General features: G+C 43.4%; 1 protein-coding gene across 2 annotated transcripts in view; it reads left to right on the top strand.

Moving 5' to 3' along the window:
• The window catches only part of TIMD4 (T cell immunoglobulin and mucin domain containing 4), a 43,750-nt gene that overhangs the window by 17,036 nt on the left and 12,835 nt on the right, over positions 1-13,879 (top strand). The gene's annotated exons all lie outside the window — the stretch shown is intronic.

Raw genomic sequence — 13,879 nt, 5'->3', positions numbered from 1 at the left:
CTAACACCATCATCCTTTATTCCATTTAAATCTTGGACTATTTTACATTGAATTACAAGGGAACAAGAGGTCATGTGATGTTTACCTTCCATAAGCTTCTTTATAGTTTTCATTTCTCTCCTCCTTGACCAAATCCCAGAAGAGAGAACACTTGCTGCTCTGGTGAAGAGGAGCTTGGTGTAAGAAGGCCAGTCAGTCTCTATGGAACATTTAGTCATTAGGGATGAAAAGCAGGGTTTATTGCGCACGTGTTATGTTCTAGGTCTGTGTCAAGCCATCTTCCTGGGCCACTTCATTTAATCCCTCTTTAGCAGATGCTCATATTTTTGTTTTATCAAAATCTCCCAAGGCCACACAGCTCTCAGGTGTCAGGTCTGGGATGTCTAGCTCTGATTCTACACTCTTTAGGTATCATTTTATTTTATCTGGTTCTCTAATCTGAAATTAAAAGTCATATTCTTTTAACTACCATTCATTTATTTTAAATTACACAAACATTACACGCATGCTTTTTTGTTAGGGGTACATAAAAACAGATAGAAATAAAATTCTTTCACTCCCTACTTCCTCTCTTTCCACTGTTTTTTTTGGTAATGAAACATTCATAGTGATAATTGTGGTTAACATCCACCGAGGATTTATCTATGCATTAGGTACTGTGCTCAGCGTTTTTGCATTAATTTTCTTATTTGAATCTCACAACAACCTCCTAGGCAGCTACAGATATTATCCTCATTTTATAGGTAAAGAAATGGAGGGTCAGAGACTTTATTAGGGAAGCTAACACCTACCGTTGTAGGTCTGCCTTGTTTTAACACCACGCACGTTGCATGTATTATCTCTTTTGATTGTCACCACATTCCTAAGAAATGGGTACCATTATCTCCTCACCTCCATTTTAGAGCCCTTGAAGATTAAAAACTTGTCCGGTAAATGGCCGACCTGGATTTAACCATGTCTTTTCAACTCCAAATCACTCTAACACCATGCCACTCTGCTTCCTCCTGGTCTCCCCTCTGGTGCCTCTTACAGAATAAGACTACATCTTCCTTCACATGAAAACCCTTCCAACCCACTTCAGAGGGCCTACAGGCGTCTATGGGTTTTTCTTTCTCTGGCTAACAATCCACAATTCCCTCTCCATTTTTTCATGTAATTTTCGATGGCAAAGCTTCTGTGGTTGGGGGCTGATTTAAATCCTTAAAGAGGGTCTTGTCAATCATTGTTCTCTAAAATTAGCATGACCCAGGGTAGCAATTTCTTGCCTCCACTTTATGGCTGCCTAGAATGGAGCTCAGAGATGTAGAGTGACTTGTCTTAAGATCACACAGCTGGCCAGGCACAGTGGCTCAAGCCTGTAATCCCAGCACTTTAGGAGGCCAGGCACAGTGGCTCAAGCCTGTAATCCCAGCACTTTGGGAGGCCGAGGTGGGCAGATCACGAAATCAGGAGATCGAGACCATCCTGGCTAACACAGTGAAACCCCGTCTCTACTAAAAAATACAAAAAATTAGCCAGGTGTGGTGGCGGGCGCCTGTAGTCCCAGCTACTTGGGAGGCTGAGGCAGGAGAATGGTGTGAACCCAGGAGGCGGAGCTTGCAGTGAGCCGAGATCGCGCCACTGTACTCCAGCCTGGGGGAAATAGCGAGACTCCGTCTCAAAAAAAAAAAACAGGAAAAAAAAAAAAAGATCACACAGCTGAACAGCGGGAGAGCTAGGAGTCATACCCAGCTTTTAGAGATTTTAAACTGTGTCTAAGGACTCCTGGATGGGGGATATCTGTAGATGAGCTTCTTGCAGGAAGGGCCTGACCCTCCTGAAATGATATGCATAATTGTATGTATGTGTGCACACACATTTTTCTGGGGCAAAGTCCAGGACTTTCATTCAATTCTCTAAATATTCTACAAAACCCCAAATGGCTAGGAGCTATAATTCAGTAACAAGTACAAGCACAAACAGATAAAACAACAGTAACAACTCACATGAAAATAAGACATAGGTCCCACTCCCCCCAAATCTATTAGAGTGATACAAACTCATACCTCAAGATACCTAGGAACTCTGATCATACTTTTCGCCCATGGGATTAATTTTATTTCTTCATTTCTTTTTTTTTTTTGAGACAGAGTCTCACCTCTGTCACCCAGGCTGGAGTGCAGTGGCATGGTCTCGGCTCACTGCAAGCTTTGCCTCCTGGGTTCAAGTGATTTTCCTGCCTCAGCCTCCTGAGTAACTGGGACTACAGGCACCCACCACCACACCTGGCTATTTTTTTTTTTTTTTTTTTTTTGTATTTTTAGTAGAGACGGGGTTTCACCATATTGGCCAGGCTGGTCTCAAACTCCTGACCTTGTGATCCACCTGCCTCGGCCTCCCAAAGTTCTGGGATTACAGGTGTGAGCCTCTGCACCCAGCTGGGATTAATTTTATTTCTTGCTTGGTAGCAGGAATGTGTGAAATGGCCCCCAGTTTCTCCCAAAAGGCCTCATCTCTACTGGGTAGGGACTCCAAAGCCAGGGCATAAAAAGCTACATAACTATGCCATTTCCTAAATAAAATCAGGTGGGCTGGGATTAAGTTCCCTACTGATTGTATCTCAGGCTCATGTTCACTGCCTCTATAACATCCCAAATCCCTATCCTTTCTTTCTAGTCCTTTCTTCTCATAGCCTGTTGGGTGGCATTAGGTGGGAGCTGAAAGAGTTGAGTCAGGGAGTGCAAAGGCTCCTGATTATATCCTACCTCTGCCATTTTGTGAGATTTTTGTTTTTCTTGTAGAATCTCAGGTGAGTTATTTGTTCTATCCTTTTCTGAATCTCAGTTTCCTCAAAATGTAAAATGGGGATAACGTTAGTACTTATTGTGTAGGGCTGTTAAGTGAGAAAATGCATGAGAAAAATGCCTAGTACATAATTACTGGCTTGTAAATAATAGTCATTAGGAAGAACTTCTATTTTTTTCTTTTCTTTACATCTCTGCTGCTATTCCAGATCACAAACCTTCATTTTCAGGCAGTCCAGCAGGGTAACAAGAGGCCACTTCTGCCAGCTCCCAAATAACTGGCTGTTCCTGATCAGTATATAGATACTTTCCAGTTTTATGATTTTTTTAAACTACTAATCACACTAGGGAAACAGCTGAGGAGTGACAAAATCACAAACGCAGAGAAGTTACAAAAGCTTTTACAATCTCATAGTAGTAATTCTCAGTATTAGAATAAATCTGAGATTCTGAAAGCTTTTCACTGACCTCTGTTTAGATGGCTCTGTAGAACTCTCAATTATTGGTTTTATTCCTGTGGGTGAATATCTTTAATTTTCAACTGCCTCTCAGTTGTTTTGTTCTCAAGTTGCTCAATCTATTGAGGCTCCACTCTATAATTTAGGCTTGAGAATCAAGTTACAGCTGAAAAAGAGCTGTGGTCCAGTTTGCCATTCTAATGCTTCCAGGTTTGTGTTATTTATTTTACAAAGCAACTCTGTGTACATGTCTTCTAGTTCAATGCTCTCCTCCAATTTTTAGGTGGCTGGTCTGCAGATATCAACCAAAGAAGCCCTACTTAGTGTGGCAAATTCTAATCTCCACTCTCTGGATGCCAGATATAGGGCTCAGAGATGTAGAATGATTTATCCAAGGTCACACAGCTAGACAGAGGGAGAACTGGGACTCACATCCTCATTTCAGGGATTTTAAACTTGTGTCTATGAACTTCCGGGGGATGTAGGGGGAAGTCTTGTCTGTAGAATGCTGGGAAACTAAGAAGATAGGAAATTGAGACCCAGAGAAGGCCAGGGAATTGAGAGAAGGCTTGTAGTGAGTTAGGAAGAGAGCTAAGGCAAGAGGCCAGTGGTCCTGATCCCGTGCAGAGTTGGTCTTTGTTCCCAGACAGGCAGCCACTGTTTCTCAACAGAGCTTTCTTGAAGGCAGGTTCCTTATTTACATATGAGGTTTCACTTTTCTTGTGCCCCAAATGAATGATTATACCTATAATCAGCAGGAAGTCAAAACTGTAGCACAAATTCAAATTGAATGCACTGAAAAACACACGAGGACTTTGCTGTCAATATTCAAATTGGGAAAAATGAAGATTGCTCTGACAATAACAACATTTTTCTTTCCTTGTGATACTTAACAGTAGTTATTTCTTGGTCCCAGGGACAAGAATATGGGGGAGTGGGTTAGGGATGAGTGTAGAAACATTTTTTTCTATTACTGTATCTTTTTATTTTGCAAAGCCAGTTGAAGCTTCAAGGTCCAAAACAAGCTGGCCTTTCCATGGAGTTAAGGCATGCTCAGAGGGATATGTGGGTGGAGATGGAATTTTAAATCTTTACCTTGTAACTCTGGCATTTGGTTTAGATATATGACAGTAGGTAATATATTTGGTTGCACTTTATGTGGCATAGGACATGTAAAAATGAGTAAGTCATGGCCTTCTTCTTTAAAGGGATCACACGTTAGCGGGATGGACAGGCTTGTGCATAACAAACCATCCTTTAGTGAGCTCTGCTTTGAGATAGAGGTAAGAAAAGGCACACTGGGGCCCAAAGATGGAAGAGGTGAAAATGCAAATGAGGGCCAGGGTCAGGGCTGATTTTACTCATTGACCTTTGAATTGGTTCTTCAAGGAGAAAATGCTATTAAGGAGGGAAGAGCCAACAGGATGGAAGAACAGCATGAGCAAAGACGGAGAAATGTAATACAAGCATGATGTCTTTGGTGATTATTTAACAGTCTGGTTTAATCCAAAAATAGAGATAGGAAGCTGGTAATGGTCTAGGTTCTTAAGGGGCTTGTATGATCGACTAAAGAATTTATATTTTATTTCAGAGTCATGAGGAATCGTTCATTTTTTTTTAAATTTTTTTAGTATTTATTGATCATTCTTGGGTGTTTCTCGGAGAGGGGGATTTGGCAGGGTCATAGGACAATAGTGGAGAGAAGGTCAGCAGATAAACATGTGAACAAAGGTCTCTGGTTTTCCTGCGGCCTTCCGCAGTGTTTGTGTCCCTGGGTACTTGAGATTAGGGAATGGTGATGACTCTTAACGAGCATGCTGCCTTCAAGCATCTGTTTAACAAAGCACATCTTGCACTGCCCTTAATCCATTTAACCCTGAGTTGACACAGCACATGTTTCAGAGAGCACGGGGTTGGGGGTAAGGTTATAGATTAACAGCATCCCAAGGCAGAAGAATTTTTCTTAGTAAAGAACAAAATGGAGTCTCCTATGTCTACTTCTTTCTACACAGACACAGTAACAATCTGATCTCTCTTTCTTTTCCCCACATTTCCCCCTTTTCTATTTGACAAAACCGCCATCGTCATCATGGCCCCTTCTCAATGAGCTGTTGGGTACACCTCCCAGACGGGGTGGCTGCCGGGTGTGGGCTCCTCACTTCCCAGAAGGGGCAGCCGGGCAGAGGCGCTCCTCACATCCCAGACTGGGCAGCCAGGTGGAGACGCTCCTCACTTCCCAGACGGGGCAGCTGCCGGGCGGAGGGGCTCCTCACTTCTCATACGGGGCGGCCGGGCAGAGGTGCTCCTCAGTTCCCAGAGGGGGTCGCGGCCGGGCAGAGGCGCTCCTCACCTCCCAGACGGGGTGGCGGCCGGGTAGAGACGCTCCTCACCCCCAGACGGGGCGGCCAGGCAGAGGCGCTCCTCACATCCCAGACGATGGGCAGCCAGGCAGAGATGCTCCTCACTTCCTAGATGGGGTGGCGGCCGGGCAGAGGCTGCAATCTCAGCACTTTGGGAGGCCAAGGCAGGCGGCTGGGAGGTGGAGGTTGTAGCGAGCCGAGATCACGTCACTGCACTCCAGCCTGGGCAACATTGAGCACTGTGTAAGCGAGACTCTGTCTGCAATCCCGGCACCTCGGGAGGCCGAGGCGGGCAGATCACTGGAGGTCAGGAGCTGGAGACCAGCCCGGCCAACAGGGCGAAACCCAGTCTCCACCAAAAAATACAAAAACCAGTCAGGCCTGGCGGCGCGCGCCTGCAATCCCAGGCACTCGGCAGGCTGAGGCAGGAGAATCAGGCAGGGAGGTTGCAGTGAACCGAGATCGCGGCAGTAGAGTCCAGCCTCGGCAACAGAGGGAGACCGTGGAAAGCGGGAGACGGAGACGACGGAGAGGGAGAGGGAGAGGGTTCATGTTTTTTGAGTAGGGAATGGCATTTTCAGTTGTTTTAGGAAAAATTGCTCTGGCAAGGGTATGGAAGATGTATTAGATGGGAGTAAGGCTGGAGTCTCCTGCAATACTTCAGGTGAAGCATGAGTGTCTAGATTAGAATGATAGCAGCAACAACAATAGAGAGGGGACGGAGTAACAGCCATTTAGCAATTAGGAGTCAGAAGACTTGGTGGCCTAAATGGAGAATGAAGGACGGCTAATTCTCTGCAGTTGGGAGAATGGGTCAATGTGTGGGTTAACTGGTAAAGCAGCTCCATGAGGAAGAGTTAAGTTTGTGTGTGAGATCTTGAGTTTGAAATGCCTCAGAAGTGTCTAACAGGCAGTTGAAAGTGTGGGTCTGGGCTGACTCATGGATGCTTGGGTGGGTGTCTTTGCTAATTGGCACTTATATCTGGTCAAAATAATTACTACACTGATTCACATTATAAGTGCTAAATAAAGACTTGCCAGTATACCAATACTTTCATGTATATTCTCTCAAAAGGGGTAGTGCAAGACTAAGGATATAATTTGGGAGGTCATTGCTCATAAATGACACTTATTGAGTACTTATTATATGCCAAGGCTTGGCTCAACGTGTCTAGTGCATTGTCTCATTGTGAGCAATTGTCTGAATCTGCGAGGAAGATTCTATTATAAGGTCCACGATAAAGGAGAAAAACTAAGGCTTGAAGAGGTTAAAAAATTGTCCAGAATTTGAATCCCAGGTCTCTTTGGTGCTTGAACCTGAGCTCTTACACACTTTATTGTCTTGCCTCATTAGCACAGGAGGGATAATGGAAGCTCCTGTATAATCACCTAAAGATATTGTGTGAGATGAAGAGAGAGGTGAAGAGGTGCAAAGGGAGACTCCCTCCCCACAAAGGAGCAGTACACTGGGGGAGCTTGTGGTGGAGGAAGAAAAGCCAACTAAGGAGCTACTCCTAAGCCAGCTAAGGAGCTAGACAGGAAGACACCAGAACTAGAATGGGATGCATAAGCGCACAAGAGCAGAGGAAGCTGGGCTGGCAAAGCCTAGGGAGGCTGTAGTTAAAGATTAGGAAATTCTGGAATGAGGCATTTAGAGAGGTGGCTGTGTACTGCAGCAGGGTCACCATGAAGTGAACAGAGAGTATGAGCTCTGTGGGCAGACTCCATGAAATCCCAAAATGAGCAATTGCTAGAGGATGAATGTTTGACGTTCTTTCAAGAAATTTAGAGGGAAGGCAGGGTAGAGAAGGAAGGAGCTGCTGAATGAGCAAGGTGTATTCTGGCATGGCATAGGAGGATGCAGTCAAACATGGCAGAGGTAGGTTTGATCTAGACCTGGAGATAAGAGAGAAGAGGGTGAGGAGAGAATAAATGAAGGTATGAGAACAATCAGATCTCGTGGTGACCTCTAGGAGGTGGGAGAAGACTGGGGAAGCAAGACCTTGAACTTGGAGATCATCTAATCCATGAATGCCAGACCTGATCATGTGCTGGAATCACAGGGAACTTAGTAAAAATATAGGTCTCCTTAGTGTACCCAAGACTTGCAGATGAGAACCTCTGGCAGTGGGGTCAAGAAATCATATGTTTAACAAACCTCAGATGAGTCTTTTGAAGCCACAGCCCTGGTCCCAAGAAGGCAGTTAGGAATTCCTAGTATAGTACACTCTCCTTATTTTACAAATAAGGAAATTGAGGCACAGAGACATTTAAAAAGTTTAAAGAGGAGTGAGCACTCGTCCTTAGGTAGGAGTCTCTTCTGGCTCCCAAATTAGAGCTCATTGCCCTACATTGCACTATTTTAATAAAGTAAAGATAAAATTGAGCCCTGTCAGAACCTGACAATTTTCTGAGCCTTTCGCTGATCAAGGGCATGGAAAAGTTGTAGGAGGAATTGCCATTCTCAGTGCAAGTTCAGCAGAAGGAACAGAGAAAGGCAGAGGAATGAAGGAAACCACATTTGTACTCACCAATGCCATTGTTAGGAAGAAAGAAATTGGATGCACTTGATTTCAAAGTCAACATCTTTCATAAGGTATTAACAGATTTGTTTTATCTCTCGTGCCCAGTGCTGTTCACAGACTTGAATCAGTTGGTAGCCCGGCTGGGGGATAAAGGAAAAAGACAAAATTGGATTCTTATTATTTTTTCTCACAATAGCATTCTAGTCTACCAACTGTACAATTTTTTATTAATAACATTGGAATTGAATCCATGTAATTCTAGCATCTAACAGCTCACCTTCAGAAATGTCAACCAAATAAGATCAAAGAGAATTGCCAAGCTTTAAAAGAGGTATGTCCATGTAAGACAAACAAAGAGTGAAAAAGAAATAAGGGGTGAGCTGTTGAAATAGAACACAAAGCCAGCCCCGAGATAGGTCCTCATTGATGGCTAACAAACTGAGCTGGGTGGCCCCTCTGTAGGCCAAAACATCTCCCTGATGCAGAGCCAGGGAGGGGTTTCTAGGCACTGGAGAGGTCTCTGATTTCACAGCGGGTAGAATAAATGAGTAAACCTCAGTGAGTTCTGCAGTGTGGTCTCTCTCTCTGTTTTCTGCCCTATAAACAAGTCAATAAATAAAGGTACAAACGCCCTTTGGTAAGATCTACCATCTGTAACTGGGGGCTGTTGAACCCTGTGATACTCAGCAGTATATTAGAGAGGAAAAGAAGTGGAACCTGGAATCAGATGTCATTGCCCTACCATTCACTAGCTCTCATTATTAGCTATGCAGCCTTGGGCAAGATATGGACCCCTCAGAGCTTTCATTTCCTCCTCTTTCAATAAGTCTGCCCAAGTTTACTTAGCTCATAGACTCATATTAAAGCTCCAATGAGATAATGTATGTGAAAGTGCTTTGTGCACTTTCAGATGCTTACATTGTACTCACAATAATAATCATCGATAATAATGATTATTAGAATCTCTTTTCCAAAAACTGTACCCATCCAGGTGGTACAGGACTGGGGTTTCATTTCCTTTTTTTTTTTTTTCCAGACGGAGTCTCGCTCTCTTACCCAGGCTGGAGGGCAAGGGCACCATCTCGGCTCACTGCAACCTCTGCCTCCCATGTTCAAGCGATTCTCCTACCTCAACCTCCTGAGTAGCTGGGTTTACAGGCACCCGCCATCATGCCTGGCTAATTTTTTTTCTTTTTTTTTTTGTACTTTTGTAGAGACGGGGTTTCACCATGTTGGCCAGGCTGGTTTTGAACTTTTGACCTCAGGTGATCTGCCCACCTCGGCCTCCCAAACTGCTGGGATTACAGGCGTGAGCCACTCTTCCCATTGTATTCACTCTCCAGCACTCATCTTGCCACATTTTCCAAAGTCCATAGAGCCCAGAGGATAAGAGTTTGGGCTTTGAAGTTAGATGATCCTGGCTCCAAGATTTGCTCTGTCCCTTCCTACTATGCAACTTGAGCAAGTTGCCTGACCTCTCCAGGCCACAAGTTTCCCACTGTGAGATGAGGGCAGTAATGGGAACTACTGACGAGCATTTTCTGAGAATTAACTAAGAACATGAGAAGTACTTCACATTCTACTTGGCATGCAGTAAGTGCTCAGTATATGGTAGCCATTTATTATTATTGTTGTTGTTATCAATAATTCTGAGTGTTTTAGGTCAAATGCAGATCTTCCCACCTCCCTCAATCAAGATTAGTTAATTTATTTATTTCTGTTTTTGAGATGGGGTCTCATTCTGCAGCTCAGGCTGGAGTGCAGTGGTGTGATCATGGCTCACTGCAGCCTTTATCTCTTGGGCTCAAGCGATCCTCCTGCTGCAGCCTCCTGAGTAGCTGGGACTACAGTCATGCACCACCATGCCCAGCTAATTTTTTTTATTTTGTAGAGATGGTGTCTCCCTATGTTGCCCAGGCTGGTCTTGAACTCCTGCGTTCAAGAGATCTGGCCGCCTCGGCCTCCCAAAGCGCTGGATTACAAGCATGAGCTACCGCGCCTGGTCTCAGTGAAGATTTATTGATCAGCTAATGTGGGCAAAGCCCAGTGCTAGACATTGCCCTCCAGAGGAGAGTCCAGTGATGAAGGATTAAGAATGAGGTCTTATCTGTGCTTTACTGAGACCCTCGGCTATTGGCACATGGGAACAGAAGCCTAAGGAGGTGACTCTAGGCTCTCACAGGGTTGATGAGATTTTGTTGCTAGGGTGTCTCAAGGTTGATGAGATTTTGTTGCTAGTGGAAGGTTGAGGCCAAGGTTCAGAACCAAGGTGCCTCTTGAACAATGGTGTTCTAGAATCCCTGGTTTCCTTCTATCTACCTAATCTGCGTGAAATGTGACAGTATCTCACCATTTCTTTCTCTTTCTGAACCACATTGGGTGCCAACACAACTTACTCTCTGTTCTCTTTCAAAATTACCAACATGGACCCCACCCAATTCTTCCCTTGGAACTAAGGAACGCCTGACTGATGTATGTAATGCTCTGTTGATTTATTCATTTCAGTGTATATATTCATTTAAGTGTATAAAAACATGTAAAGGCCTTTAGAATTTAAAGCAAGCATGCGAATTCAATAAATGTGTTCTTCCACTTTCAAAAGGAGTTTTGAAATTCCAGATTTGTGTTAGTGCTGCTGGGAAAGGTCAGAAAATACGAATTCTGAGTAGAGGTCAGCAAAATACATAGTCCCTTCCTTTGTTATTTACTGTAAAATCTTGCGCAAATGAACTTTTCTCTCTAGATTTCAGCTTCCCTCTTGACAAATTAAAAAAAAAGAAATTGGAGGAGACAATTTTAAATCCCTCCCAACTCTTAAACATTCAGATTGTGATTTTTGGATTCTTTTGCTGTCTTTTGGATTTTTTAAGACCATATCACCCATGACCCACAGGGGGCAGCGTAAGCCCGAGGCTACCCATGAAAGAAAAGAAACTGTTCTCTGAAGGCTTGCACTTGTCACTTCTAAAATTCTAGGATCGCGTTGAAGTTGTATCTTTGAGTTGACTTATTTCAGAACTAATTTTGTTTTAAACATAGGACAGATGAGTCCCAGCATCTATGAATTCAATGATGAGTCAACATACGTGATATCTGTTTTAAAATGCACCCACTGAGAAGACAGAGTGCTCTTCTTTTCCATTGATTTCTGGCTCGAAGCTCACTCATTCGAGAATTTGTGTTTTCAAGTAGGATTATAATATGCTTTTTTTCTTTTCTGTCAGATTCGTTAAGAACATTTTTTTTTGAGTCATTCAGAGTTGGGTTCAAATTTCCTTTGTTTGTGTCACCTTGGGCAATCAATGTAACTTCTTTCAGCCTCAGTTTACCATCTGTAAAATGGGTTTATGAACATTAAATGTGATAATTTGGCCGGGCATGGTAGCTCACACTTGTAATCTCAGCACTTTGGGAGAACGAGTTGGGAGGATCACTTGAGCCCAGGAGTTTGAGACCAGCCTGGTCAACATAGCAAAATTGCATCTCTACCAAAACAAAACAAAACAAAACAAAACAAACAAACAAACAAAAAAACCACACACACTAGCTAGGTGTGGTGGCACACACTTGTAGTCCCAGCTATTTGGGAAGCAGAGGTGAGGTGGGAGGATACCGTGAGCCGGAGCCCGGGAGGTTGAGGCTGCAGTGAGCCCTGATTGCGCACTGCACTCAAGCCTAGGCGACAGAACAAGACCCTGTCTCTAGGTTTTTAAAAAATTATAATTTATACAAAGTGCTTATAACTGTGCCTGGCACATAGTAAGAGCTCAATAAATGTATTCAAAGAGAAAGTCTCTTCTAATTTTAAAGCAAGTTTCTATGAATAGGATGGGAACGGGGATGATATTAAAAGTGGATTCTTAAAAGATCTTCTTGTCTAAAATTGTAATGCCATTTCAGAACTGCACATAGTACAGTTCTAATTAAGTGACAAAGCAGGTTCTGGTGTACCACGGTAAGCATAGCCATGTTGAAAAGGAAGTCTATCATTACCCTAACTTCTGAAGGCTCTTACAATTAAATTAATTCCTTGATACCATGGGGGTTGTTTTTGCACCAGTAGACCAATAGGGATCTGCAAACTTGTTCCGTAAAGGGCCAGAAAGGGCCGGGCACGGTGGCTCACACCTATAATCCCACCACTTTAGGAGGCCAAGGTGGGTGGATCACAGCTCCTCAAGGTCAGGAGTTTGAGACCAGCCTAGCCAACATGATGAAACCATATTTCTACCAAAAATACAAAAATTAGCTGGGCCTGTAATCCCAGCCACTCAGGAGACTGAGGCAGGAGAATCGCTTGAACCTGGGAGGTGGAGGTTGCAGTGAGCCAAGATCGCACCACTACACTCCAGTCTGGGAGACAGAGTGAGACTCTGTCTCAAACAAAACAAAACAAAACAACACTCTCAACCATGAACAGATAAAGAGATTATCACTGTTACAGTCTGGACTATATCCTTTCACTTTTCAGCTTTTTTTTGGGGGGGGTTGGGGGGCGAGATCTCGCTCTGTTGCCCAAGCTGTAGTGCAGTGAACCAGTCATAGCTCACTGCAGCCTAGAATGCCTGGCTAATTTGTTACAAAAATTTTTTGTAGAGAGAGCATCTTGATATGTTTCCCAGGCTGGTCTCAAAGTTGTGGCCCCAAACGACCCTTCCACCTTGGCCTCCCAAAGTGCTAGAATTACAGGCATGAGTCACCACCCTTGCCCAGTCTTTTTAATTTTCCTCATAACAATAGATTATTGTTTTTCACAAAAACTTTCAATTTTTTCTTTTCAAAATCATTCTATATTCTTTTAAACTCACTTTAAATTTCATTAGTTTCATTCAAGAAATCTTTACCACAAAGCTGCTATATACCATTCATATATTCGATAGAATAATGTGAAATGGCTGATATTTAAACCATTTTCTTTTCTTTTCTTTTCTTTTTTTGAGACAGAGTCTTACTCGGTTGCCCAGGCTGGAGTGCAGTGGCACGATCTCGGCTCACTGCAACCTTCACCTCCCAGGCTCAAGCCATTCTCTTGCCTCAACCTCCGGAGTAGCTGGGATTACAGGCACCCACCACCACGCCTGGCTAATTTTTACATTTTTAGTAGAGACAGGGTTTAACCATGTTGGCCAGGCTGGTCTTGAACTGACCTCAGGTTATCCATCCGCCTCGGCCTCCCAAAGTGCTGGGATTACAGGCGTGAGTCACTGCACTCAGCCCTTAAACTGTTTTCTTTAATGCTTGTTTTCAAATAATTTTCGTCTCACGAAAACTTGCAAAAATAGTGCAGTGAGGTTCTCCTATATATTCCTGCAGTGTCCCCCAATGATCACATCTTACCTAACTATAGAACATTGTCCAATCCAGGAAACTGACGCTGGCACAATATAATTAACTAGTATATTAACCCTCGCAGGCCTTTGTTGGGTTTTATGTGTACTTACTGTTAAAAATTCTTTGGACTTAAAAAACAAGCAGTATATATCTATTGTGCAGCTTTCCATGTCAGTACTTTTAGATCTGGAGGGTGTCCTTTTTTGGCTGTGGGTTACTGGGTTTCTAACACCTGTCTTCAAAGTTTCACATAGAAGGTCGCTTTGACGCTGCTTCAGGGAAATGATAAACACCCCAAGAGTTTGCTCTTGCCTCAAGCATCGTGGAGTTTCCAGTGATGAACACATGATACAAATAATATTTTACCATTGAAAAGTCACATTTGAGAAAATTTAGAAATTAGACAAAATTAAAATGGTACT

This window comes from Pan paniscus, chromosome 4 (genome assembly GCF_029289425.2).
Source record: "Pan paniscus chromosome 4, NHGRI_mPanPan1-v2.0_pri, whole genome shotgun sequence".
NCBI lineage: Eukaryota > Metazoa > Chordata > Mammalia > Primates > Hominidae > Pan > Pan paniscus.
The sequence above is the reverse complement of the archived record's forward strand: the minus strand, read 5'-3'. Positions and strand labels throughout refer to the sequence as shown.